At 45.0% G+C, this 24,707-nt stretch overlaps 1 protein-coding gene across 7 annotated transcripts in view; it reads right to left on the reverse strand.

Moving 5' to 3' along the window:
* The window catches only part of LOC144608138 (rap1 GTPase-activating protein 1-like), a 396,852-nt gene that overhangs the window by 210,908 nt on the left and 161,237 nt on the right, over positions 1-24,707 (reverse strand). Inside the window, exon 1 of one of the 7 annotated variants that reach the window (XM_078425533.1) lies at positions 24,153-24,172. The exons of the other annotated variants lie outside the window; for them this stretch is intronic. The gene's annotated coding sequence lies outside the window, so the exon portion shown is untranslated. Of the gene's footprint in view, positions 1-24,152; positions 24,173-24,707 lie in introns of those variants that run through there. 7 annotated transcript variants of the gene reach the window in all.

A 24,707-nucleotide genomic window follows, 5' to 3' on the forward strand; every position in this document is an offset into this window, starting at 1 on the left:
CTTCAAAAACATAGAGGTTTGTAGGTTAACTGGCTTGGTATAAATGTAAATTGTCCCTCGTGAGCATAGGATAGTGTTAATGTGTGGGGATCGCTGGTCGGTGTTCACTTGGTGGGCTGAAGGGCCTGTTTCCACGCTGTATCGCTGAACTAAACTAAGCTATTTTTATTTTCATATTTTTTCATATTTCAGATACAGCGCGGAAACAGGCCTTTTCGGCCCATCAAGTCCGCACCGCCCAGCGATCCCCGCACATTAACATTATCCTACACACACTAGGGACAATTTTTTACATTTTACCCAGTCAATTAACCTACATCCTGTACGTCTTCGGAGTGTGGGAGGAAACCGAAGATCTCGGAGAAAACCCACGCAGGTCACGGGGAGAACGTACAAACTCCGTACAGACAGCACCCGTAGTCGGGATCGAACCTGAGTCTCCGGCGCTGCATTCGCTGTAAGGCAGCAACTCTACCGCTGCGCCAACGGGGAGGGTGAGGTAGGTGGTAGCTCAGGATGGTTCAGTTACCTGATGACTCTTCTGTGCCTCATGACTGATGGGAGAGGGGGGAAGAGGGAGTGGGGGGGAGGAGGCGAGACTGATCATGCTGCGGGCCTTGCCGAGGCAGAGGGATAGTGATGGAGATGGGTCAGGCGACGGTGAGAGCAAGCAAAGATTGCAGGAATTCTCTGAACAGACAACCCAAGATGTCACCCGCCCATTCCCTCCACAGATGCTGCCTGACCCACTGAGTTCCTCCAGCACCTTGTGGCTTGCCTGAATGTTCTGACTGATGGAGTCATCGATACACCGGAGAGAGGGGCGAGGAAGGACAGCAGAGCAGGAGGGAATACAATGGCACTCCACCCACCCCACAAAGCTGCATCCATAACCAGGGCCTACATGGGTTTCCACAGCAACACCTCCCACTTGGATGAATCGAGCGGAGTCAGAGCAGGAGCTATTGAGCTCGAGAGGATGGCTCTCACTATGAAATGGGTACTTATCCATTGTCCTGTGGGAGATACTATCATTACAGTGCACACGGGAAGGCAATGGTGGGCCGCACTTTGGTGTTGCCACCAGATAAAATGTTTGACACAGTGACAAGAGTGTGTTAAAAACTTTTTTTCTGCCAAAGAAAAGCATGTTGCTGCTTCGGATCGTTCATTTTCTGTGAGACTTCTGTTGACAGTGATGGAGGATAAAGGAGAATACAGGCCCGAACCAGATTTGGTTGCCATGGAGTCAAGAAACAAGCCCAACACATCCATCCCAACCAAGATGCCCCATCTAAGATTGCCCTATTTCCCCCGAGTTAGACTTATTATCCTCTCAACCTTTCCTATGCACGTCACTGTCATTATAGTACCTGCCTCAAATACCTCCTCTGGCAATTTGTTCTGTACACCCACCATTCTCTGTGTGAAAAAGTTGCCCCTCAGGTTCCTGTTAAATCTTTCCCGTCTCATCTTAAACCTATGCCCTCTAGTTCTTGATTCTCCTATCGTGGGTAAAAGACTGTGCATTCACCCTGTCTGTTCCCCTGATGATTTTATGCACCTCTCTCAGATAACTTCTCCCTCCTTCTTCCCAAGGAGTAAAGTCCGAGCCTTACCAAGCTCTTCCTGGAGCTCAGGCCCTCTGGTCCCCTTAACATTCTAGTAAATCTTCTCTGCACTCTTTCCACTTAATGCATCCATCAGATTCCTGCCAGTAACTTACTTATCACAGATATCAGGCTTGCTGGTCGACAGCTCCCAGATTTTTCTTTGCAATCAACTTGATTTTATCCTTTGTGTCAAATCCTCATACACCAACAGCAGAGACCAAAGCAGGTAGGTGGGACTAATGTCGATGGGGCATATTGGTCAGCATGGGCAAGTTGGGTCGAAGGGCCTATTTCCACACTGCATGACTATGACTATGATCAGATACTGGAGACTTGCATCTAGTCAGATTTGAGATTCAAATGTAGGGTTTGGGACAAAAATGCCAGATCCTTGCCGTTACCTTGATTACATTGCTTAATTCCAAACTGGTACCGAAATGGTAAAGTTCAAATTTAAGAGAGTCTTAAAATATAATATTCTCAGAACAGCAATTGTAAGAGTGAGGTTAATTCTACCTCGTGTTCCATCTGAAAGTCAATGGTCTTCATCAGTCATCCCAAGTATAAGCCAGGTTATCAAGCAGGACTGCCAGAGATAAAACAACATCTAGTTGAGAGTCAAGAGTGTTTTGTGGTCAAATGTCCCAAAATGGAAGAAGGAGATTCTTACTTGCAACATCACAATGGATATGTAAATAAAACACTGTTAGATAGAGCTCTTGGGGCTAGTGGAATCAAGAGATATGGGGAGAAGGCAGGCACGGGTTACGGATTGTGGATGATCAGCCATGATCACAATGATTGGCGGTGCTGGTTTGAAGGGCCAAATGGCTTCCTCCTGCACCTATTTTCTATGTTTCTATATATACACGCATAGATACATATCGATATATACACACACGTACACAAACAAATTAATGTTAAGGGAACTTCAGAGGTGTGGGGCCAGTCGGTATAAGAATCAGAGTTAATGTTTTGTCCATGTGATTTAGCTCGGCTAATTTGTGAGGTGGGCTAACTTATAACTTAAAACAATATCAGCACGAGTCAGGATCTTGACAACGAGAGTAAACTGCGGTGCAGTTTGAAAATATTTGTGATATCAGTAAACTCAATATTACCCTTCTGTGAAACTTCAGTTCTGGCCAGGTTCCAAGCGTGTTCCACTTACAAGAGGGATATCGATCCGGTAGATTTAAAATCTCTCTCAAGTAATGGCTTCATTTACTGGAAATGAAATGTGGATTGAACTCTAAACTTTGCTGCAGAATCCATTATCCAGAGCAAATTACAGCTCATAGATTCACAATAGAATTCAGGAGGTGGTTACGATACTTAAGAACAATGGATTTGGGGGAATTAGTAATGGACACGGATAAAACAGTAGGTTCGGGGACTTCAAAGACCTCCAAACCCCATTTGGGAGAAAAATCAAAGATTTATAACAATCCCTCTTCAAATAAGGTGTCAACACAGTCTGTACTTTCACAGGGTAGATTGTAAATGCCGCTAGTTTTCTTGCAGCTAATGGTTCTTGGTACTTGCATCTCCACTGTAACACCCACATACAAGTTCTACAGTGGCTGTTGATGGTGATACCACTATCAACGCGGATCATTATCACATCACATTATCACATCACATGGTCACAAGATACGATCTACATAGCATGCAAACATAAATTAGTCCAAGTTCCAGACACCACCTCCACACAACAAACACTCGCTTCGGTCATTTCCATTCAGTGTTCTATGCCCTTGGAACTGTGGCAATGAGTTCCACAGATTAACTACCCTCTGACCAAAGAAATTCCTCTGCACCTCCTTTCTAAAAGAGCGCCCTTTAATTCTGAGGCTATGACCTCTGGTCCTCGACTCTCCCACCAGTGGAAACATCCTTTCCACATCCACTCTATCTATGCCTTTGATTATTCTGTAAGTTTCAATGAGGTAACTCAATGTTGAGCTGATCCCCTTAGAGTGCAGAGAACAGTACAGCACAGGAATAGGCCCTGTATCCACAACATCGTTGCTGTACATCTTGCCAGGTTAAACTAATCTCAACTGCTTGCATGTGATCTCTATCCCTCCATTTCCTGCATAACTATGTGAGATTTCATCAAGGGCACAGCAGGTTTAGATAAATAAAGTAAAGCTGTTCCCATTAGCAATAGACAATAGACAATAGGTGCAGGAGGAGGCCATTCGGCCCTTCACGCCAGCACCACCATTCAATGTGATCATGGCTGATCATTCTCAATCAGTACCACGTTCCTGCCTTCTCCCCATACTCCCTGACTCCGCTATCCTTCAGAGCTCTATCTAGCTCTCTCTTGAATGCATTCAGAGAATTGCCCTCCACTGCCTTCTGAGGCAGTGAATTCCACAGATTTACAATTCTCTGACTGAAAAGGTTTTTCCACATCTCTGTTCTAAATGGCCTATCCCTTATTCTTAAACTGTGGCCCCTGGTTCTGGACTCCCCCAACATTTAGAACATGTTTCCTGCCTCTAAGTAGTATAAGAAAATAACTGCAGATGCTGGTACAAATCGATTTATTCACAAAATGCTGGAGTAACTCAGCAGATCAGGCAGCATCTCGAGAGAGAAGGAATGGGTGAAGAAGGGTCTCGTCCCGAAACGTCACCCATTCCTTCTCTCCCGAGATGCTGCCTGACCTGCTGAGTTACTCCAGCATTTTGTGAATAAATCGATTTCCTGCCTCTAACGTGTCCAACCCCTTAATAATCTTATATGTGTTGATAAGATCCCCTCTCATCCTTCTAAATTCCAGTGTATACAAGCCTAGCCGCTCCAGTCTTTCAACATATGACAGTCCCGCCATTCCGGGAATTAACCTAGTAAACCTACGCTGCACGCCCTCAATAGCAAGAATATCCTTCCTCAAATTGAGTCCAAAACTGCACACAGTACTCCAGGTGCAGTCTCACTAGGGCCCTATACAACTGCAGTAGGACCTCTTTGCTCCTGTACTCAATTCCTCTTTTTATGAAGGTCAACATTCCATTCGCTTTCTTCACTGCCTGCTGTACCTGCATGCTTCCTTTCAGTGACTGATGCACTAGGACACCCAGATCTCGTTGTACATCCCCTTTTCCTAACTTGACACCATTCAGATAATAATCTGCCTTCTTATTCTTACCACCAAAGTGGATAACCTCACACTTATCCACATTAAACTGCATCTGCCATGCATCCGCCCACTCACACAACCTGTCCAAGTCACCCTGCAACCTCATAGCATCTTCCTCACAGTTCACACTACCACCCAGCTTTGTATCATCTGCAAATTTACTAATGGTACTTTTAATCCCTTCATCCAAGTCATGAATGTATATTGTAAATAGCTGCGGTCCCAGCACCGAGCCTTGCGGTACCCCACTAGTCACTGCCTGCCATTCTGAAAGGTGACCCATTTATCCCCACTCTTTGCTTTCTGTCTGTCAACCAATTTTCTATCCATGTCAGTACCCTACCTCCAATACCATGTGCTCTAATTTTGCCCACTAACCTCCTATGTGGGACCTTGTCGAAGGCTTTCTGAAAGTCGAGGTACACCACATCCACCGGCTCTCCCCTGTCAATTTTCCTAGTTACATCCTCAAAAAATTCCAGAAGATTAGTCAAGCATGATTTCCCCTTTGTTAATCCATGCTGACTCGGAACGATCCTGTTACTGCCATCCAAATGTTCCGCAATTTCGTCTTTTATAATTGACTCCAGCATCTTCCCCACCACTGATGTCAGACTAACTGGTCTATAATTTCCCGTTTTCTCACTCCCTCTTTTCTTAAAAAGTGGGATAACATTAGCTACCCTCCAATCCACAGGAACTGATCCTGAATCTACAGAACATTGAAAAATGATCACCAATGCGTCCACAATTTCTAGAGCCACCTCCTTAAGTACCCTGGGATGCAGATCATCAGGCCCTGGGGATTTATCAGCCTTCAGTCCCATCAGGCTACCCAACACCATTTCCTGCCTAATGTGAATCTCCTTCAGTTCCTCCGTCACCCTAGGATCTCTGGCCACTATAACATCTGGGAGATTGTTTGAATCTTCCTTAGTGAAGACAGATCCAAAGTACCGGTTCAACTCGTCTGCCATTTCCTTGTTCCCCATAATAAATTCCCCTGCTTCTGTCTTCAAGGGACCCACACTTGCCTTGACTATTTTTTTCCTCTTCACATACCTAAAAAAGCTTTTACTATCCTTTATGTTATTGGCTAGCTTACCCTCGTACCTTATCTTTTCTCCCCGTATTGCCTTTTTAGTTATCTTCTGTTGCTCTTTAAAAGATTCCCAATCCTCTGGCTTCCCACTCTTCTTTGCTATGATATACTTCTTTTATTTTATTTTTATGCTGTCCTTGACTGCCCTTGTCAGCCATGGGTCCTAATGGCTCTTTTACCTTGAGTCCCCTTATCAGATCAGGTTCATTACACAACACTTAATCCAGAATTGCCTTCTCCCTGGTAGGCTCCAGTACAAGCTGTTCTAAGAATCTATCTCGGAGGCACTCCACAAACTCCCTTTCCAGTACCAACCTGATTTTCCCAGTCTACCTGCATGTTGAAATCTCCCATAACCAGTTGGATTAAGGGGCAGTGGACATGGATTTGACAAGGAAACATAACAAACCATCTCTTGCACTACCATGGTCATTTTTGTTAATTGTGTTTTGTCTAATATTTAGTTTCTTTGTAGTCTTTACTTTTTATTGTCTATCAGAACAGTATGTAAAGAATGGATCGACTGGGCTAATATTCATTGGAATTCAGGATGAAGGGGGATCTTCGAGAAACATATAAAATTCTTAAGGGATTGGACAGGCTAATTGCAGGAAAAAATGTTCCCGATGTTGGGAGAGTCCAGAACCAGGGGTCACAGTTTAAGAGCAAGGGGTAGACCATTTAGGATTGAGATGAGGAAAAACTTTTTCACCCAGAGTTGTGAACTGTGGAATTTTCTGCCAGAGAAGACAGTGGAGGCCAGTTCACTGGATATATTCAAGAGAGCATTAGATATAGCTCTTAGTGCTAACGGAATCAAGGGATATGGGGTGAAATCAAGAACGGGATACTAATTTTGGATGATCAGAATGGCCTACTCCTGCACCTATTTTCAATGTTTCTATGTTTTTAAATGTCATTTCGGTACAAAGTTTTTGTGGGTTGTCTGAGATCACATGTACTGACAATGCTGCTGCAAGCAAGATTTTCATTGTACCTTTACCTCAGTGTACTTGCACCTGTGACAATAAAGCAGATTAGTGCGTGTGAACATCTTAACATAGGGAGTGGAAGTGTTCGTCTAAAATAGAAACAGAATTAGAACTTCCAAAAGGGAAGATAGATACATAAAGTTAGAGTAGCACAGCAGGTCACACGGCATCTCTGGAACAGGTGACGTTTCGGGTCGAGACACCTTCTTGTGACTGCTGAAGAAGGGTCTCGACCCGAAACCTCACCCATTCCTTTTCTCCAGAGATGCTGTCTGACCCGCTGAATTCCACCAGCTTTTTGTGTCTATCTTCGGTTTAAACCAGAATCTGCAGTTCGTTTTCCACACGCTTCCAAAAGGGAACTGGAGAAACAAAAGAGAAAATAATTTGCAGGTTTACGAGAAAGGGGAAGGAAAGGGAACCGAACAGATTTAATGGGGCAAATATGCTTCTTCCGTGCCATCATCACCGGTACAATGAAGGAACAATCTTGTTCAGGTGCTTCTCCTGGCCCCAGCAGAATCAGAGTTAACACAAGCGAGTCTATTGGAGTGCATGGAATTATACTCAGCCCCTCACCACAATTAACAACTTCAAGTGGTCTTCACGTGAAATATTTTAGGTAGTCCCAGTGCATGGTAAGTGGTGAATGATTAACCAGCTGTTTGAACTGGTTAGGTGGAGTTCCATTTGAATTGTTCTTGCGTACTGATTTGGCTAACAAATTACCTACTCTATGTCTGGGAATGTAATAACCATGTGTCTTATTAACAGTTCTTGACCCAACCCATGTGATTTAACTTGTTAGCTCAGCAAACATTTGGTATCTTTACTTTTGGGAGCTTACAAAAGCATGGAGGATGATGCATTTGTCTTTTCTACAAGCCCGTACACCCCAAGAAGCCACCGAGTTGTGCTTGCATGCCTTTGTCTTAAGAGTAATGAGGTTACAAATGTCTTGTTCCTATGGGCCAAATGTAGGCAAATGGGACAAGCCCAATGCGTGACTTGGTCACCACAGACAAGCGGGCCGAAGAGCCTCTGTCCGTGCTGTACAGCTCTGTGACTCTATTTGTAACTTACTGCTCAAACCATAAACTGGTTGAAGGTCTCCAAATGTAAGTTTGGACCCGATGTTGAGAAATACTTTGCCTGTGATCAGTTTGTGGAATAGAATTTCTGACTTTAAAGGGAATGCAACATCTCTGCAATAGTTTATGAAATTTAATATACGAGAGAGTGCATACAGGACATTTACAAGGCCGCACTTGGTGAAAGTTAATCGTCTACCCGAGGATAACACTGTAAACATTCATAGTGGCGGCACGGTGGCACAGCGGTAGAGCTGCTGCTTTTCGGCACCAGAGGCCCAGATCCAATCCTGTCTACACCGCGTTTGTACGTTCTCCCTTTGACTGCACGGCCTTCCTCCGGGTGCTCCGGTTTCCTCCCTCAACCCCAAAGACGTGCAGGTTTGTAAGTTAATTAGCTTCTGTAAATTGTCAATTGTCCCTCGGGTGTAGGATAGTGCTTGTGTGCGGGTGATCGCTGCTCGGCACGGACTCAGTGGGCCGAAGGGCCTGCTCCCACGCTGTATCTCTAAACTACTGAAAGCTGAACTAAACTATTGTACTGAAGCTCGACCTCATTGGATTGATGCATGGTATTATCTGATCTGATTGAATTGCATGGAAAAACAAGCTGTTCGCTATCCCCAAGTGCACATGGCCCAACACATGCTCAGTGGACCCAAGGGCCAGTTTCTACGCTGTATCACTAAAGCTAAAAAAAACAGGACCAATAATAAACCCAAGCTATTACCTTTTTTTTTTTAAATCACCTGAAAATCCAATGGTCTCAGATGGTCATTTACAATATTTTGAGTGCATGTAATTAATAATATGCAACTTTCTCAATTTAAAAAAAAAACTTTCTTTTTTAGGTCTCTAAAATTGACGAAAATGGGTCTTTGTGGATCCTGAGATAGACACAAAAATCCTGACCCACAAAACACCACACGCTTCCCCAAGACAAACGTTGGTGATTCCAGCAAAATTCTGCTCGGCTGCAGGAGCCAAGCAATGGAGCAGAGGTGGGAGTTCATTGAGGGAATGTGCCCACCAGGGTCAGGGGCTCCTGGATTCACTCAGGTTCCTAAACCACCAAAACCAATTAACCTACAAAACTCTACCTCTTTGGAGTATGGGATGAAACCACAGCACCCGGAGAAAACCCACCCGGTCACAGGGAGAACGTACAAACTCCGTGCAGACACCTCTGAGCATGAATGCAGACAGTTCCACGTCGACCCTTCTGTGATAAATCCCCAGCTTACTCTTTCTGGGAGATGGTCCGTCAAAGTGAAGCACCGCCCTCGTTTTGTTTTTAAATCGCCCCGTTGTAGTTCATGTCATTTAAAGGCCCTTATATTTCAGTGTTGTCTGGCAGGAACTCTTCGCACAAGACCAGTAGACACATGCTGTCCACATTAATTCCTCCACCGACCTTTAAATCTAAATAACAGGTAACATTGCCCGACAGTGCATTTCAAGTAATGGGCAGGGGAATACCACGCTCCCTGTGTTTAATGATGTTCTTGGCATCTAACAGACCAATAAACAACCACCCAGAGTGGTTGCCAGAGTACCCTTTCTTGTAACCTTCAAGCTGTCTTTGGTGATAAAAACAAAGCACGAGTTCCTTCCTGAGCTGACGGAGATATCAGAGACTGTGGGGCATGTGATTTTTCTATTCAAAATTTTAAAGGTTACCGGGCTTAATATTGGCAGCAGGAGGAGAGGAGAGGAGGCAAAAGTGCGTAAAAAATAAGAGAATCAAGAAATTGCTTTCGATAAAAGGATATTTGCAGAAACCGGGATGAGAAAATTAGTGTTCTTAAACTTTAGGTCTGGTCAGCTATTGATTATTGGCTCGCACCAGCTTCGATACAGGAAAGATTCTACATGGTAATGGTCAGGTACACACTGATCTATCCGTTTCTTGTCCCGTTAACGCCAGACAATATCCGGCAATATACACTGCTTACATCTCTAGGTTATCGATAGGTTCAGAGAGTTTTGTCCATGATCACGTTTAGTTTAGAGATACAGTGCGGAAACAGGCCCCTTGGCCCACGGAGTCCGCGCCGACCAGTGATCACAGCACACGAACACTATCCTACACACACCCAGGGACAATTTACACAAACACCAAGCCAAATAACCTACAAATAACCTGTACGTGTTGGAGGAAAGCAAAGATCTCAGAGAAAATCCACGCGGTCACGCGGAGAACGTACAAACTCCGTACAGACAGCACTCGTTGTCGGAATCGAACCCTGGTCTCCAGCGCTGCAAGTGCTGTAAGGCAGCAACTCTACCGCTGCACCACTGTGCCGCCCATGGAATAAGGACATGCATTGTGATAGCAAAGAGCAAGCACTGGGGGATTTCACAATGCGGTTCATTAGGACTTTAGTTAGGCTGCATTTGGAGAATTATTCACAGTCCTGGTCACCCCATCACAGTAAGAAGGTGGAAGCTTTGGAAAGGACGCAGGAACAGTTTACCAAGAAGCTGCCTGGATTGGAGGGTATTAGCCACAAGATGGGGAAGGACAAACCTGTGTGGTTTTGTCTGGAAAACCAGAGTTTGAAGAGACACCTGGAAGAAGCAAATGCCTTTATGAAAGGCACAGATCGGGTAGACAGTCAGTGTTATTTTCTCAGGGTTCACGTGTCAAAGACTAGAGGGCATAGAGAGCTTCAAAGTGAGAGGGACATATTTTAAAAGGTGTGCGGGAGACGTTTTTATACAAAATAGTGGTGGGGGCCTGGAACGTTCTGCCAAGAGTGGTGGTGGAGGCAGATACGATAGTGGCGCTTAAAAGGCTTTTGGATCGGGAGATGGATATGCAGGTAATGGAATGATACGAATCACATGCAGGCAGTGGAGGCGAGTTTAACTTGGCATGTTCAACATTGGATATTATTGGCAGACGGTCTTGTTCCTGTGCTGTACTGTTCTGTATTCTATAAGCTTTTGCATGCTTTTTGGTGCATTATCTGATAAACATTGTTTGCATGTACACAGTTGTATTTTAGTCAAGGACACAATTGGGTCACATATTCTGTGCGAAGAGGGAAACTGCTACCAGCGTTCATAGTGCAGCTGTAGAAGGGGGACTTGTGTTGCAGAATGAGCAAAACAGGGTCCCATTCTCCTCTGGCATCTCGGATGCTCCCGGCAAGCACCAGAATACACTTGTATACACTGGAATTTAGAAGGATGAGAGGGGATCTTATCGAAACATATAAGATTATTAAGGGGTTGGACACGTTAGAAACATGTTCCCAATGTTGGGGGAGTCCAGAACCAGGGGCCACACTTTAAGAATAAGGGGTAGGCCATTTAGAACGGAGATGAGGAAAAACATTTTCAGTCAGAGAGTTGTGAATCTGTGGAATTCTCTGCCTCAGAAGGCAGTGGAGGCCAGTTCTCTGAATGCATTCAAGAGAGAGAGCTAGATAGAGCTCTTAAGGATAGCGGAGTCAGGGGGTATGGGGAGAAGGCAGGAACGGGGTACTGATTGAGAATGATCAGCCATGATCACATTGAATGGTGGTGCTGGCTCATAGGGCCGAATGGCCTACTCCTGCACCTATTGTCTATTGTCTATAATACCTCGCAGCCAAGGGACCGTGCTGCGAAGGCCAACACTGTTGATCAGTGTGGAATAATCCCCCACCCCTTTCCCCCAGTCAGAAGATGAAAAACTGAGAGAGACGCCTGCTCAAAGAGTCCACTGCAGTGCTGAGGAAGTGTTGCTCTGTCAGAGGGTCAATGTACAGGGAATTAGTACAGGTGTCAGAGGTTACGGGGAGATGGCAGGAGAATGGGGTTAGGAGGGAGAGATAGATCAGCCATGATTGAATGACGGAGTAGACTTGATGGGCCGAATGGTCTCATTCTGCTCCTACTCCTCATGACTTTATGAAACTCGGGTTGCCCTCCTGCGGGTCTCAGTGAGCCAGTAGGTGGTCTTTTAGATCCAGTGCACCGTTTGTAAGAAGGAACAGTCGATCTGTATCTAAAAACACCCAGATCCTGATCCTTCTCTGGCTCACACTCCATAGAAATCAGGTCATTGGCCATCTCCGCCTCTCCTAGTCGTCCCACTGGTTCCGCTGTTTGCATCCGCATATCCCTACTTTATCACCTCTTCTACAGCCAACAATGGACCACTGTGGGCTCCACCTTTCCTCGGTCATTGGTACCGGCTCCGATTTATTTTGAACCTTTTCATACCTCTAGTTTCACTCTCTCTTGACTCTCAGTCTGAAGAAGGGCCTTGATCCAAAATGTCACCAATTACTTTTCTCCAGAGATATGCCTGGCCGGCTGAGTCACTCCAACACTTTGTTCTATCTTAGGATACCTCTCCTCTACGGCTCAGAACCACATCAGGAGTTTCATCAGCCTCTAGAAGAGTAGGGGAATTTGAACTAGACGGCGGCCACGGTGAACTGTGGCCTTACAGCGCTTGCAGCGCCAGAGACCTGTGTTCGATCCCGACTATGGGTGCTGTCTGTGCGGAGTTTGTACATTCGCCCCGTGACTGCGTGGGCTTTCTCTGAGATCATTGGTTTTCTCCCACACTCCAAAGACGCATAGGTAAGGTTAATTGGCTTGGTGTTTGTAGGATAGTGTGTTAGTGTGCGGGGATCGCTGGTCGGCGTGGACTCGGTGGGCTGCAGGGTCAGTTTCCACACTGTATCTCTAAACTAAACTAAAGGGCCTAGATTTAAGGTCAGAGGAGAAAGATACAAAAAGGGCCCAAGGGAGAACTTTTTCCTCATAGAGGGTGGTGGGTATAAGGAACGAGCTGCCAGAGAAAGTGGTAGAGATGGGTACATTTGCAACATTTAAAAAGACATTTGCACCCTCCACAAGTTATTGAGAAAAGTTCTCATAATAATCAATTAATTTGACAGTCAGTACTGTTGGTATTCAGGGAATGAAGCTGGATAGTGAAGTGAGCATCTGCAGGAGATGAATATTATGTTGAGAAACATTATGCCGTTAAAATGTAGCATAGTTACAGAAAACGACAAATATAAATTTGGACAAAAGATTGCAAACCTTATGAGACTACCGTGGCAAGAACAACAACAACATTTAAAAAAGGCATTTAGGCAGGTACATGGATAGGAAATATTTAAGAGGGATGTGAGCTACACGCAGGCAAATGGAACTAGCTTAAGTGGACAACTTGGTTGACAGGATGAGTTGGGCCAAAGGGTCTGTTTCTGTGCTGTATAACTCTATTTTCTTAGTTGTGCACGATTTAGTGTACGTGGACTGGAAACAGTGACTTGCAGGTAAATCAGTATCAAAGCAATAAGAGGTAAAGGAATTAAAGTGTGCAGTTTTGGTCTCCAAATTTGAGGAAGGATATTCTTGCTATTGAGGGCGTGCAGCGTAGGTTCACTAGGTTAATTCCCGGAATGGCGGGACTGTCGTATGTTGAAAGACTGGAGCAACTAGGCTTGTATACCCTGGAATTTAGAAGGATGAGAGGGGATCTTATTGAAACATATAAGATTATTAAGGGGTTGGACAGGTTAGAGGCAGGAAACATGTTCCCAATGTTGGGGGAGTCCAGAACAAGGGGCCACAGTTTAAGAATAAGGGGTAGGCCATATAGAACTGAGATGAGGAAAAACTTTTTCAGTCAGAGAGTTGTGAATCTGTGGAATTCTCTGCCTCAGAAGGCAGTAGAGGCCAATTCTCTGAATGCTTTCAAGAGAGAGCTAGATAGAGCTCTGAAGGATAGCGGAGTCAGGGGGTATGGGGAGAAGGCAGGAATGGGGTACTGATTGAGAATGATCAGCCATGATCACATTGAATGGTGGTGCTGGCTCGAAGGGCCGAATGGCCTAATCCTGCACCTATTGTCTATTGTCTAAAGGGCTCATCGCAAATGTGTACCGACAAAGATAAAGGCTATGGTTGCCATCTGAAGACAGTACACAGTCAGATCTTGTTCCCAGGATGGAAGTGTCAAAGATTAGCAGGCTTAGCTTTCAGGCAAAAAGAGTAAAGTTTAAAAGGAGATGGGTGCGTCAAGTTGTTTTTCCCCCTTAGAATGTGGTGGGTGCCTTGATCATGCTGCCAGGGGTAATGGTGGAGGTATGCAGGGAATGGAGGGAAATGGATCACGTCCAGATTAGTTTAACTTGGCGTGATGTTCGGCACGGACATTGTGAGCAGAAGGGCCTGTTACTTTGCTGTACTGTTCTATGTTTTGAATAACAAGGTTCATAGAGGTCAGTAGTCAACAAAAAGAGGAAGGAAAATGCCAGACACAGTGACAGCTTGGAAGACGACAGAAAACATAGCCATGGAGGACAAGGGTGGAAGGAGAAGCCATCAAAATATACTGGACCATAAAATCAATAGACAATAGACAATAGGTGCAGGAGGAGGCCATTCGGCCCTTCGAGCCAGCACCGCCATTCAATGTGATCATGGCTGATCATTCTCAATCAGTACCCCGTTCCTGCCTTCTCCCCATACCCCCTGACTCCGCTATCCTTAAGAGCACTATCTAGCTCTCTCTTGAATGCATTTAGAGAATTGGCCTCCACTGCCTTCTGAGGCAGAGAATTCCACAGATTCACCACTCTCTGACTGAAAAAGTTTTTCCTCATCTCAGTTCTAAATGGCCTACCCCTTATTCTTAAACTGTGGCCCCTTGTTCTGGACTCCCCCAAAATTGGGAGCATGTTTCCTGCCTCTAACGTGTCCAACCCCTTAATAATCTTATACGTTTCGATAAGATCTCCTCTCATCCTTCTAAATTCCAGTGCATCCAACTCATTTCAAAGGTATTACCCCCGCATGTCATGGGGTGGAGGTTCTCAAACTAGAGGGAATAGGTTTAAGGTGAGAGCAAAAAGATGCAACACAGAGGGTGGTGGGTATATGGAACAAATTGTCCATGGAAGCAGTTGAGGCAGGTGCAATACCAACATTTGAAAGATAAAATATAATATCTAATAAAATATAAAATATAATTAAAAGGAACTACAAATGCTGGTTTATACCAAAGATAAACACAAAATGCTGGAGTAAGTCAGGGGGTCAGACAGCATCTCTGGAGAACACGGATGGGTGATGTTTCGGGTTGGAAACCTTCTTCAGACTGCCTTACTCGCTGAGTTACTCCAGCATTTTGTGTCTATCTCTAACATTTGCAGAAATTTGGACAGGGACACGGTCAGGAAAGGTTTAGAGGGATATGGGCCAAACTTAGGCAAATGGAACTAGCTCAGGTAGACAACGTGGTCGGAATTTACGAATTGGACTGGAGGATATTTCCATGCTTTGTAATTCGTTGGCTCTGTTTTCTAAGTTCACAAAGATTAAAAAGGACACGGTACGTGTGTCGCCCACTGTGAAGTTAATGTGGGTAGAGAACAAAGACGTGGGCAAGGGTCTTAATGATAATTGTGATGGTCTTGAAAAGGAAAGGTTGGACAAACCTGAATTGTTTTCCCTGGAACATTGAAGGTTGAGGGGAGACCTGAAAGAAGTATTAAAATGATGAGAGGCAAGGATAGAGTAGACAGTCAAGAACCTTTCCCCCTAGAATAAAAATGTCAAAGACTAAAAGGCATAACTTTAAGGTCAGAGAGGCAAAGTTTATGCGCGGGACAAGTTTTTTTTTTACACAGAGAGCGATGGGTGCCTAGAACATTTTGCCAGGGATGATGGTGGAGGCACATATGACAGTGGTGTTCAAGATAGGCACATGGATATTCAAGGGATATAGGAGGGATATGGACCATGTGCTGGCAGAGGAGATTAGTTTAAATTGGCATCATGTAACATTGTGGGCCGAAGGGCCTGTTCCTGTGTTTTACTGTTCTTTGTTCTTCACAAAAGGGAGGGATAATACTGAAGAATATTAAGAGAAATTAGACATATTGGATGGGATAAACACGGTAAACGAGATCGTATTCAGCGTGTAGCTTCATTGAAAATGATTAAATCACAAGGCCCATGTCAAAGGTGGCTGGGTGGTGGAAAGAAGCAGAGGAGGTTGCAGAGTCTTTGACCATCATTGCTCAATCCACCCAAGTCCAGGGGTGGTGCCAAATACTTGAAGGATTGCTAATGTTGTTCCGTTGTTTAAATAGGGAGGAAAGAATAAACTCATTGCAGACCAATTAATTTCACACCGGTGACTTGCACATTTGTTGGAATTATTTCTGAGGGAAAGCGTAAACCTTCAATTAGCAGGGCAAAGATTAATCACAGACACGTAGACACAAAATGCTGGAGTAACTCAGCGGGCCAGGCAGCATCTCAGGAGAGAAAGAATGGGTAACATTTCGGGTCGAGACCCTTCTTTAGACTGATGTCAGGGGAGGGGGCGGGACACAGATGGGATATAGACGGAGACAGGAAGACTAGCAGGAGAACTGGGAAGGGGGAGGGGATAGAGAGGGGAAGCAGGGACTACCTGAAGTGGGAAAAGTTAATGTTCAAACCGCTGGGGTGTAAACTGCCCAAGCGAAATATGAGGTGCTGTTCCTCCGATTTGCACTGGGCCTCACTCTGACAATGGAGGAGGCCCAGGACAGAAAGGCCAGATTGGGAATGGGAGGGGGAGTTGAAGTGCTGAGCCACTGGGAGATCAGATTGGTTAAGACGGACTGAGCGGAGGTGCTCAGCGAAACGATCGTCGAGCCTGCGCTTGGTCTCGCCGATGTAGAGAAGTTGACATCTGGAGCAGCGGATACAATAGATGAGGTTGGAGGACGTGCAGGTGAACCTCTGCCTCGCCTGGGAAGACTGTTTGGGTCCTTGGATCGAGTCGAGGGGTGATGTAAATGGACAGGTGTTGCATCTCCAGCGGTTGCAGGGGAAAGTACCTGGGGAAGGGGCGGTTTGGGTGGGAAGGGACGAATGGACCAAGGAGTTTTGGAGGGAACGGTCTCTGCGGAAAGCAGAAAGGGGTGGAGATGGGAAGATGTGGCCAGTGGTGAGATCCCGTTGGAGGTGGCGGAAATGTTGGAGGATAATTTGCCGTATGCGACGGCTGATGGGGTGGAAGGTGAGGACAAGGGGGACTCTATCCTTGTTACGAGTAGGGGGAGGGGGAGCAAGAGCGGAGCTGCGGGATATTGAGGAGACCCGAGTGAGAGCCTCATCTATAATGGAAGAGGGGAACCCCCGTTTCCTAAAGAATGAGGACATTGTTTCCTAATAATCACAGACAGGCCGCGTGCATTTCGGGAAACACTGTGCCTAATGCGATTGAATTTATCAAATAAGGGTTGATGAAGCCAGTGTGTTTAATGTTTGCATTGTGAAGCAAGGATGGAATTAACGTGGGAGAGGAGTTTCGGGGAGGGGTTAGGGGAACTGTTTTATACGATGGATCGGGCTGCAACTACAACTCAGGCATCGATCTTTATAGATCTCACAGGCACAAAGTTAATGCAGCTCAAGAACTCACAAACACAAGACATCCATCTCGAAGTATACAAGAACACAAATTACAGGAGTAGAATTAGGCCATTCGGCACACCGAGTCTACTCCACCATTCAATCATGGCTGAACTCTGTCTCCTGATCCCATTTTCCTGCCTTCTCCCTATAACCCTTGACACCCGTTCGAATCAAGAATTTGTCCATCTCTGCCTTAAAAATATCCACTGACTTGGCCTCCACAGTCCACTTTGGCAATGAGTTCCACAGATTAACTACCCTCTGACACCAGTGAGTATCTGAAACCGTGGTACAACAGGTAAAACACAGTGGAGGTTGTACTACATACAAACCCCAGCAACTGCAGCTTATCAATTAAATAAACATTTGGGCTGCTGCTGTTGATTAATTTATAAACTACACACATTGAGCTGAATTATAAATAAATGTTACATCTTTCGACCAAATTATAGTCACGGCTCCAAACATTCTGACTTACGCACACTATGCTAAATGTCAATAATTAATGTAAACCCAGGCTCAGGCTATTTATTAATGAAAACTCACATTACTTGAAGAAAAAGAGTTTAACAATCAAACTCACCCAGACATGCCAGTTGCTGCTGGTTTTAAGTTGGGAATAAGCAAATAAACACACCTGAGCAGTCCAAATTTTGGGAAGGCAGGTTGCGAAGAACTTGAATGGGTCATGGAGTTCTTTCAGGGAAACTGTGGAGTAGTGTTTCACTAAATACTCAACTTGGATCAACATTACTCGAGTGTAAATAACACGCCTACTCAGCAGCAGCAGGTCACAGGGAGGAAGAACTATACGCTCGGGGCAGCATGGCTGGGTGGAGCTCCAATTGAGCGAAGGGGATATTTTGATCAGGTCACGTTCTCATAGGATTCGGAATGTACAATGGAGATTATCCACGCTGACCAAGTTGACATATGACTTGAAGATAGACACAAAATGGTGGAAGAACTCAGGCCGACAGGCTGCATGTCTGGAGAAAAGGAATAGGTGATGATTCAGGTCGGAACCCTTCTTCAGACCCTTTTTCTCCAGAGATGCTGACTGATCCGCTGAGTTACTCCAGCGTTTTGTGCCCATCTTTGGTATAAACCAGTATCTGCAGTTCCTTCCTTGACACATGACATACGCCAACGTACCCAGTTGCCCAAATGACTGACTGGTGAATATTGGTGGTTGGGACACCAGGGTGAACTTCCCTGCGGTTCCACACCTTTACATCACAGGGACTTTGAACTTTACCCGAGAGAGCTGGATTTAAAATCTCATTCAAAATGACAGCATTGGCCTCCTTCAGTGCTGCATTTGCACATTAACCTCAACTCCCCTCATTGGAGGACAGCCTTCCTTCTTGGTTGGCATGTTGGCCAACTTGGTTGGCATGTTGGACAACTTGGTTGGCATGTTGGCATACTGGGCTAATCTATTTGTCTGCATTTAACCCATATTCCTCTAAACCCTTCCTATCCATACATCTGTCCAAATGTCTTTTAAAAGTCATAATTATATTGTGAAAGTATCTTTGAATTATATCCGAGTGAAAAGGTTGTTCCCGAGATCCCTCTGAAATATCTCTCATCTCTCCTTAAGCTTAAGCCCTCTAGTTTTACAATCCATTTTTCCTGGGCAAAAAGACTGAGTGTTCACTTTATCCATGCCCCACGTGATCTTGTACACCTCAGTAATGCCATTCTTCAGCCTCCTACACTCCAAAGAAAAATGTCCCAGCCTATCCAACCTCTTCCTCTGCTTCAAGCCTCCATGCCCAGGTCACATCCAGGTGAATCACACACCCTATCCAACTTATTGACATCCTTTCTACAACTGTGCGGAAAAAAAAGAGTTGTGGAAAAACACAGGATGGAGAAAGGAACAAAAGGATCAGTGGACAGGGTGAGACATTCTTCGGGATGAGGGGAGGGTTGTGGGGAGTGCAGTGCTGGGTTTTGACGATTGATCGATTGGACTGTTTCTGTGCTGTATGATTTACAAAGGTTCCAGATGTGAAACCCCGCAAAAGCTGCCAACATAATCAAGGCCCAATCATTTGATCTTCTCCCCTTTCCCGTTAGGCAGAAAATACAAAAGCTTGAAGGCACAGCGTCCTGAATCAGGAGCAGCATCCTCCTTTCTGTCATTAGACCACTGACCGTTCTCTCATAAGCCAAATAGTCCTCATCTCCCAACTTACCTTATCGTGGTCCTTGCACTTTTCTTTATCTACACTTTCTGTATCGCTGTAAATCTTTACTCTTCATTCTGGGTTTTTTTCTCTTTGCACGACCTGTTGCACACAATGTTTTCACTGTATCTCAATACACTCAACAACAATAAACTAATATCAATACCAAGGCACTTAACAATGGACCTCTGGTTCTCTGCTACCAACTCGACTCCAAGGCAGGCTTCCTGATGCAGAGGAGAAAGGGGTTGAGGGGGAGAAATAGATCAGCCATGATTGAATGTTGGAGTAGGCTTGATGGGCAGAATGGCCTAATTCTGCTCCCATTTCCCACAAAATAGCGGCATTGTGTTGACGACAGGAATATGAACCAAAGTCATTGTGGACCAGAAGTCGGGTCCCCACTACAGTACATTGAGGCCACCAAAGTAGACCATCACATGGTACCTGCAGCGAGGCAATATCACAGTCCCGATGAAGAGACTTCCACCCAAAACATTAACTATCGCTCTTCCTACAGAGATCACCAAACCTACTGACAGTTTCCAACAGATTTCAGAGTTGAACATCTGCAGTTTTTGTTTTCGATTCATGCAACAAGCTATTTGGGCCTAACAGCCTAGGCTTCTTCACATCACACAACCAGTCAATGGCTCCAACCTTCTTTACCCATTCTACTCCCAGATCACTTTATTCTGCACCTCGTCCAACGTAACCATTACCACAGCTTCCATCCCAACCTCCACAGCTTCATCAGAATCTTGCACCCTCAGTTCAAAATGACTTGCATTCAATCTTTCATCCCTGTTTTATATTCACAAGAGATGAGCCATCCTTCATTACTGGAAAAGAGTTTCTGTACTGGTGAATTTTCAGCTGAGTCAACTGATTTTAGTAATGCAAGCTGCAGTCATCACCCATTAACTTTAATGACAGCATTTACATTTGGGAAAAATTGTTGTGCTGAAGATATACAACTCTGCATGGTGGATATAGTTAATTCCACCAGCTCAATTTGTTCTCCAATGACAGGCTGTGGTGGGACATAAAGGGAAGTGCTTCTTATTGAACTTAACTGGAGTAACCGCTGGTATAACGTGAAAAGACAGCATGAGAAGACAAATCAAAAGCCTCATCATTCCTTTGTTAAGCTTTCAGGACCAGCACCAGCTCCCACGTGTTCTATGGCAGCAGGTATTGATTGTAAACACACCTTTCACACACTGAGAGGGAGTCACAGGAGACGACAGATGCTGGAATCTCGAGCAAAGCACAAAGCGCTGGAGGAACTCAGCAGGTCAGGCAGCATCTGTGGCGGGAATGGGCAGGCGATGTTTCAGGTCTGAAGAAAAGTCCCAACCTGGGGGCATTGTTTCTTCATTCCCTCTGCGGATGCTGCCTGATCTGCCGACTTCTTCCAGCACTTTGTGTGTTATTGAGGTGGGGTGGGGTGGGGAGGGGGTGGGGGGAGGGGGTGTGGGTAGGGGGTAGGGGGTGGGGGGGAGGAGGTGGGGGGAATAGGGGGTGGGGGGGTAGGGGGTGGGGGGGTAGGGGGTGGGGGGGATAGGGGATGGGGGGGGTAGGGGGTGGGGTGGGGGGGAGTGGGTGGGGGGGAGGGGTTGGGGGGGATGGGGTGGGGTGGGGGGGAGGGGTGGGGGGGTTTGGTTAGGGGGAGGGAATAGTGAAGCAGATTTCTAACAGACAAAAACATTCTGACAGCTGGCAGGCTGGTATCTTATCTCAGACCATCCCCAAAAATTGCAAAAATTGTTTCATTTAGTAAACAAACAAATGAGTTTACAAAGCAGACACAAGGCACTGCAGATGCTGGAATCTTGAGCAAAACACAAAATGCTGGATTAACCCAGAGGGTCAGCCAGCATCTGTGTGGAGAGAATAGATATATGATGTCTCAGGGTCAGGACTGAAGAAGGGCCCCTAACTGAAATGTTGCCTATCCATTCCTGAGTTACTCTAGCATTTTGGGTGTTGCTTGCAAATAACTGGAAGTTGACCAAATAGAGTGTTAATTGTTCAGTGAAGAGGGGGGCAAATGCAGAAGCACATAGAATGTACATAGTAAGGTAAAGCAGAGGACCTTCAGTTCACAATGTCTGGCTAACCACGATAACATATTAAACAATCCTATTTGCTTACATATCGCACTGTTTCAGGTGTAGCACTTCTAATTTTGTTGTACTGTTCGTACAATGACAATAAAGGCATATTATTAGTATTATTATTATTATTATTATATGGTCTATATCCCTGTATTCCCCACCTGTTCATGTGCCTGACAAACGCCTCTCGCAAAATCTATTCACCAACACATGCTGCAAATCTATCCATTGACCCTTTCATAATAAACAGACAGGAGGCGGAATCACATAATAAGTTCATATTTGATAGGAGCAGAATTAGGCCCTTCGGCCCAGCAAGTCTACTCCGCCATTCAATCATAGCTGATTTCAACCCCATTCTCCAGCCTTCGCCCCATAACCCCTGACACCCGTACGAGTCAAGAATCTGTCAATCTCCGCCTTAAAATTATCCATTGACTTGGCCTCCACAACTTTCTGTGGCAATGAATTCCACAGATGCATCACCCGCTGACTGAAGAAATTCCTTCTCATCCCCTTTCTCCTCATCTGCTGGGTGTTATGTTATTTAACAAAAGCGATGCATTCAATTTAAATACAAGGAAGTATAAAGTTGCCATCTTGGATTCCTGTTACAAATCTTTTATCCTCATCAGCAGCGATCCCTCTTCCTGACAAATGTCTGAAGCTGAACCACAATTCCTTTTGTCTGAAGAAGGGTTCCGACCCGAAACGTCACCTATCCATGCTCTCCAGGGATGCCATGTGACCCGCTGAGTTACTCCAGCACTTTGAGTCTTTTTCAGTTTCCTTTTAACCATGTTGACAGATCTAACTGCGAGAGGAGTCCTGGTCTCTACATCAACACCAAGACCGTTCACCTTCAACTTATTAACATTACCTGAATCTGTCCCGTTTCTGCCCATCCGTTGAAACTACCCTTCAACTCTTTGATACTCCCAGATTTACTGATCTAATTTCTGGTCACATTCCAGAGCTGGTGGCCTTCTCTTTCAGCTGCCTGGTCACCGAGCAGGGAAATTCCCCACCTTCTGCTAGAAAGATTCAACTTAAGAGATCGACCAAATTCGACAAAGGTTTTTGGCCACCTGTCCTCATACGCCCTTGTGCCAACATGCAACGTTTTGATCGACAATGATCCTGAGATGTTTTGATTTCAAGATTTCAAGATCAATTTATTGTCACACGTACCAATTAAGGTGCAGTGAAATTTGAGTTACCATACTAAGTGAAAAGCAACAAGACACACAGCTACGTAAAGCAAAAAGAAAGTTAAAAGTGATGTGGAAGTTCAAATTATTGCTGGGATATAACAGATCAGGTGGACATTTAATTTAGTTGGTGATGTTTTGCTTAATTATAGATTGCTTTAGCTCTGATCCAAACACGTGGTAGTTTGATCCCAACACAAGTAATTTCAATAACTGTTATGCAGCTCTGGTAATGATTACACGCCAATGCACCATAAATGGTTGGGGCAGGTTTGACCAACTTCATTCTGTAATTCAACATTCAACGTGACAGTGATGGAATCCAATTAAACTTACTTGGTGATTCAATCAATCTCGGAGCCTTCATGGAACAAAAGCCTATCGAGTTTTTCAATGCTATTTGCAGGAATGCAGCCGAGAACAGGCTCATGGAATATGAATGAAGTCGATGATAAAAATGCAGCACCGTTGCTGTCAATACGATTCTCCAAACCAACGGGCGAGGATCTTTGCTAAATTTCACTGGTCTGAGACAAACCGTGCTGTAAGTGCGAGTGTCTATTAAATAAAGACGGGGAATGCTAATGTGCCCTTCTTGATAATTGCATTAAAATACCTGATGACTATTCTGACGTTTAAAAAATAAGTCCAAAGGAATTTCTCCTTTTGGCCCTGATAACAAATTACCTCACAAGTTCTCTGCTTCTGTCCTGATCGAAGCTGCTAAAAGCCACATTCAGCCACCTGACGTGTGTCAGTCTTCCACACTGCGGCTCTGAACAGCTGGCCAGCTGCTTTGCATTCCACGGACAGTGTGGAAGCATTTTTATTTACTGCCAACAGTGGCTGCTTTTCCCCAAAGCGCTGCATTTGGATAAACAGCAAGATTAATTGAGGAGTGCTAATGTGACTTATTCTGATAAATGAGCATCCAGCGCTTTGCTGTGGTTCCACTAGGTCATGTTGGGAGAGGGGAACATTTCACAGAGTGGCAACCTTTGAAGCAAATGCCCTCACTGAATAGGATGAAGGGAAAATCTCTCACGTTCTCAAGCAGTCAGAGGTATAACGCAAAGCGAGAAAGAATTAAACAATGCTTTTTGAAAAGCCAGCATTTAATATATATATATATATATACTAAAGTGATATATATAGTAAAGTGATAATAAAGGATTAACATTACCATACAGAAGGAGAAAAATAATTTATCTCTTCAGAGTCAAGATTGAAAATAAAACTTACCAGAATTTCTTGGGTTTCCCAATCCTGAAGGGGGAACATGGCATGTTGAGTGACTGCAGAGGACTGTTAAAGCAGAGACCCTTGAACAGTGCTGAGAGCTCAGGGAGTCTTGCCCTGGGCTGACAGAGTGCTGTACACAGGCTGGGGCAGCCGACAGGAGCTGCCTGGGAAAACACCAGTGCAATCAGCACGAGGAAAGCCCATCGAAGACTGACCCAGGAAGCCTGCTCTCGTCCATAGATGTTAGCCGAAAAGTGGGGAGGACACCAAGTCAGTGAGGATGGTACCCGAAGCTGACATGCCTGGTGCTTTAAAAAAAATTAATACTAGGGGGCCACTAGTTGGCGATACCTGACCAGAGCTCAGCATGCATCAGAGGGAGTAAAACAAATCAAATTATTGCCTCCCATCGCCAGTGCAACCTAATGAAGCAGAGGTGTAAACCACGGATGCTTGCTCCTCGAGAACCCCCCCACTCTACCATCCTATCCAGAGCACAGATTTATATACAAAATACACTTAACAACCGTTGTGCTGCTGTAACCAGCCGACTGT

Source organism: Rhinoraja longicauda, chromosome 30, assembly GCF_053455715.1.
Source record: "Rhinoraja longicauda isolate Sanriku21f chromosome 30, sRhiLon1.1, whole genome shotgun sequence".
In the NCBI taxonomy this organism is placed as follows: Eukaryota; Metazoa; Chordata; class Chondrichthyes; order Rajiformes; family Arhynchobatidae; genus Rhinoraja; species Rhinoraja longicauda.